At 38.8% G+C, this 4,863-nt stretch overlaps 4 non-coding genes across 4 annotated transcripts; all 4 read right to left on the bottom strand.

The window, feature by feature from the left end:
• Positions 1 to 1,246: 1,246 nt before the first annotated feature.
• Positions 1,247 to 1,371, bottom strand: Trnal-caa (transfer RNA leucine (anticodon CAA)). Its single transcript has 2 exons — positions 1,334 to 1,371; positions 1,247 to 1,291 (listed from the first exon to the last, which is right to left on the bottom strand). It is a non-coding gene; the product is annotated as a tRNA-Leu (tRNA).
• A 1,617-nt stretch (positions 1,372 to 2,988) lies between these two features.
• Positions 2,989 to 3,060, bottom strand: Trnap-agg (transfer RNA proline (anticodon AGG)). Its single transcript has one exon. It is a non-coding gene; the product is annotated as a tRNA-Pro (tRNA).
• Positions 3,061 to 3,915: 855 nt separating this feature from the next.
• Trnap-agg (transfer RNA proline (anticodon AGG)) lies at positions 3,916 to 3,987 on the bottom strand. Its single transcript has one exon. It is a non-coding gene; the product is annotated as a tRNA-Pro (tRNA).
• A 256-nt stretch (positions 3,988 to 4,243) lies between these two features.
• Positions 4,244 to 4,315, bottom strand: Trnap-agg (transfer RNA proline (anticodon AGG)). The gene has a single exon. It is a non-coding gene; the product is annotated as a tRNA-Pro (tRNA).
• Positions 4,316 to 4,863: the final 548 nt, after the last annotated feature.

Genomic DNA, 4,863 nt, shown 5'->3' with positions numbered 1-4,863 from the left:
TGAAAAAATCTTTTTTTTAATACATTATTTTGGCTCTTTCCACAAAAATTAAAATAATTTAATCAAAACTGACTCGATTTCCTTTAGTGTAACAATGCGTTTTTCCCCAGTGCAACCGTCTCTGTCTTTGAAGCTGTGTAATTGAAATTACGTGACACTTTGCATATGCACTGGATTTAAATCGAGTTTCCAGTTGGCCATCAAAGACAATGGGGATGGATGAGGGGCTGTGTGGGCACAGTGGTGCCTGCCTATTGTGGCACGCGTGGTTTACTGGTCGGACTCCCACTCCCCCGTTGTTCAATGTTGTCGGTGGCTGGGAGTATCCATCGGACCAACGTGTAGGCGACGGCTCAGAACTTTGACAAGTGCATTCAAGTGCAGTCAGCGGGTAGGGAAAACTAAGGGCATAAAGAACGAGGAAGGAGACCCCAGCACGTGTTGGAAAAACCATAAAGAAATGTATAAAAACGAAAACCTAATTAGCAACAGACATGCTGGGAATGAAATGTATGGGAAGGCAATGTGACTCGGGGTTTAATTAGGTACGGAATCAGATTTAAGGTTTAGTGCTGATACCCAGCGGCAGCTGAATCAAATCAGGCGAGAAAAAAACTGCTACTTAATATGAACAGATTTTAGGGGAGAGTGTATTATCAAAAAGGGAAACGGGAATTATTGTCATTGTAATTAAAAAATTCAGCACTGGGGGCTAATTTAAGCCAGGTCCTTATCTTAAAATCATTTTATCACATTGCTAAGGAGGGTAATGCCTTCATAATTATGACATAAATACCTTCATATTTATGAAATATTGTGTTTAACTTTACAGGAATAAAATGGAGACATTTTTAGCATACTCATAGCTTCAACTTTTGAGCTTTAAGATTGCATGTAGTATTTGTTTTGACAAGCAACCTCATTTATATTTAAACCTACAGCTTTTTAATATCTCTTGATTTGCTGATAAATAAATGCATTAAATGCATTAATTCCATAATGCGGATAGACTTCTTTGTTTATAATTACAAACTTGCGATCTTTTAATAAATTGGATATTTTACTTTCCTTCAACAACAATTTTATTAATATTAATATTACTGTTAATTTTTTTAGTTTAAGTTAGTTGTCAACTAACTTGAAGCGTTCTCACGCGTGAAGTAACTGAAAATTTAAGAACACAACAAAAATAAATTCTTAAGTCATTTTGACATACAAAAGAATTCGTAGAAGAGAAAAAAATATTTGTCAGAAGTGGGATTCGAACCCACGCCCTCAGAGAGGACCAGAACGCTCGATCAAACCTTGCTGCGCAGGGTAAGAGGTATTTGCTCTTGAGTCTGGCGCCTTAGACCGCTCGGCCATCCTGACATTGGCGCTCCGCCGACGATTTGTCCCCTTGGGCTGCATGCTATTTATAGACTAGCAATTAGATAAGCAAAGTTAAAAGAGAAACCTTGACATTACAAACAAAAGCATTCAAGTGTGGAGCAGAGGAAATAAGTCCGCCCACACATTTGTGCCAAAAAAAGGTGATAAAAGCTCGGCGGCATCTGGTGTTTGTGTTGGTGTCACTGCCGGTTGCTATGTGGTTAAGTGCTGCAGTTGCCATTTCACGCTCGGCTAAATCGCTGCTAAATCGTAACCTGAGCACCGTTTCCGGCAGGGCAATCAAAACCGAATCGAGCCTTGTCCTCCGTTGCCCGGGGGCCTCATCATAAAAATCACCCAAACCGCAGCCCAGCAACAACAAAATCACCACACAAAACAATCCCATACAGTTGCAAAAAAAATATCGTACTTAAATCGAGAAAAATCGTATATTTTGTAAATAATTTACGATTTTATTTAAGGTTAATGCTATAAATAATTTTTATATAATTTTTTTTTTAAACCTTTTTTTAAAGTATGATTAAATGTTTAAATGCTGTCACTACGCTGTAATCAGCGATTGGTAATAAATGGATCTCCTTTGGAATATAACTGAAGTTCAAAGACATTTAATTTTTGTGATTTCTCGGAGTGCACACACCCAATACAGAAACTCACCCGATTGATGCGCCACGAGTTCAAGTCAATTGCAGAGTCCGCAGGCTGCGGAGTTGTTCCCCTTTTTGTCGCCGGGTGCTGAAACCACAGGCTTTAACCCCCCGCTATCTGCTGTGATGTATTTGTCAGTAAAAAAATAATATACGAAATGTTTAAACAATTCGGCAACGACTACAAAAATACCGATTATATATATAGCCTTCCGTAAAATAATCATAAAAGTATCTGTTCACTTAAATTTTTTAATATATACGAAAAATGTTTTTAAATGTTTTTAAGCAATAAAAGCAAAATCTTAATAACGAACAAGAATTCTAAGTCTTTAAAGGCCCATCCGATTAAAGCTCTCGGTTTCCAGTTGATACGTTAACCCGTACTTGAGCTCTCCTTGACAATGGGTATCATTTCGAAAAGTAACTCCTCATGCGGAGGCAGGCTATCAAATGCAGCCTTCTTGGGGGAGTGGCTGGATGATGGCAAGGGGGCAGTGGAGACGGAGGCTTGGGAGAGACGCCGGCATTGAAATCGAAATCTGAATCGACAACCAGACACTTCAAACGCATGCAAAACGCATCGAAACAATGAGATTTACGTGCTTCCAGCTGTTATGGACTGCAATCGGATACATGGTGTGGAATGGGTGAAATGGTCGGGCTGAGTGCCGTATTATTACAATGCGAAAGAGATCTGCCAGCCAAACCCCCTTGAACCCCCCGGGGGGCGGCAAATGGATTTCGGGTAATGACAGCCATGAGCTCTTGGCCTGCCGGTGTCTGCTTGGTCAGCCAAGCCGAAAAGTTTGTTGTGTTAATTTTCAATGCATAAAATTCATTCGTCGGACCTAGACTGATTCTACACAGCGAAAAAAGTCTGCGATTTTGGCATTTCTTATAAGACTGATTGTATTTGAATTGGTATTAAAAAAAATTTACTTTACTTGGGCTCGTCCGGGATTTGAACCCGGGACCTCCCGCACCCTAAGCGGAAATCATACCCCTAGACCAACGAGCCAGTTGAATATTTGTCGCCAAACTACTTCTTATCAATGGAATGTTCGAAGTTCAATTTCGAATAAAATACTGGTCAAAACTTGATATGCTTGTGGCTTTGTCAAAACGTAAGGTGTTTAAAGGCTTTTGTATTTCTAGTTGTCTTTTAAATTTAAAATATAAGAGGCTATGCCTCTAATGAAAAAACTGTGTGGCTCTCATCTAAATCTGATCATTTTCAAAAATCCTGCTAATGTGCTCTTATGTAGAGCCTTCGTTGAAGGTAACACTTTTTGTTTTGAAATATAAATACATTTAAAGAAAAACTAAGCAATGTTAAGTTTTTTTTTTAGCATTGAGTATTGTCTTTACAAATTTCTAGTGTACCTTGCACTCTTCAACCATGGATGGTTGGCATTCAATTGGGAGTTGCCCCAAAGAGTCACAGACACGTCCAGTTGAATGCTCCTGTCTGCGGTGTCTGTGACTCCCGTCTGACAATCCGTCTGCTGCATTGTCTCCTCTTCTCCTCGGGGTGAAATTGTAATTGAGCTGACTCAGCTTACCTCTGGCCAATTCCGCCTGGCACCGTGTAATTGTTATTATTTAAACGATCGAATATCATTGAACCATGGTTGACTTTTTCAAAACTCTTTAATACAAACTTTACTCGTTTACTTATTTATTCATTTACTTTCATGTCAAACTTTTTAATGAGTAAACATGCAAGTAAGCAAAAATACAAAAATATCATGAGACTGCATTTCTTCTAGGACTCGCATCTAATAATAACGCAACACTACATTTTAATATAGAAAGTATTTTTAATAATTTTATTTTTTTGCTATTTCACATTAAAAAAAATATATTTTGTCTTGGGCTCGTCCGGGATTTGAACCCGGGACCTCCCGCACCCTAAGCGGAAATCATACCCCTAGACCAACGAGCCAATTGAAAATTTGGGCCCAAACTACGTTGAATGAATTTTAAATAACACAAGAAGCAGCGCTATATCTTTTAAATTATAATACTATCCACATCATTACCAAAAAAGCCACCAAAATGACTTTTTTATTTCAAAGGGTAAAAATACATAAGGGCATATATACATTAGGTAGGATTGAAATTTAGTTTTATTTTATTTAAGAGGGAAGTTTATTTTTTATGAACAAAAAATGAAGTAAGCAAAAAAATTAACTTAACTTGGGCTCGTCCGGGATTTGAACCCGGGACCTCCCGCACCCTAAGCGGAAATCATACCCCTAGACCAACGAGCCAGCTGAACACCGGCCGACAAACTTCTTCTTATCAATGGAATCTTCGAAATTCGATTTTAAATAAAAGACTGGTCAAAACGTGAGATGAATGTTGGCTTTGAATTTAAAAATGGAAAGTTATATATCTTGTTGTCTTTAAACTGGTTTAGTTTATAATGTCAACTCTTTGAGGGCTCATTAATAGTTTGCCACCAAATCCCCTATTGTCACTAACAAGCACTCGGCTTATAGTGGCTTTTAGCTGGCTATAAATGTACTCAATTAGTTGTTATAGCTCCGGTTTCCCTCCTCGCCGATTTATTTGAGAACCCTTGCCTTAGTGCACTTTATCCAACATATGCCCGAGCACATTTTCGTTGATTGCTTATGTCCATATGGTGGTGGACCCTGAAAAAATCCGCCAACGGGTCAGGGACTGGACCTTTGCAAATCTCTGGTTCTCTGGGAGATTAGATCGTATTCGGGGTTGGATTTGCCTTCTGTCACTGATTGTAATCGCCCGAACCGCGACTCGTTAACAGTATTTGTTGTGGTCTCTACTCACAAAG

Source organism: Drosophila gunungcola (genome assembly GCF_025200985.1).
Source record: "Drosophila gunungcola strain Sukarami chromosome 3L unlocalized genomic scaffold, Dgunungcola_SK_2 000002F, whole genome shotgun sequence".
In the NCBI taxonomy this organism is placed as follows: Eukaryota; Metazoa; Arthropoda; class Insecta; order Diptera; family Drosophilidae; genus Drosophila; species Drosophila gunungcola.
The sequence above is the reverse complement of the archived record's forward strand: the minus strand, read 5'-3'. Positions and strand labels throughout refer to the sequence as shown.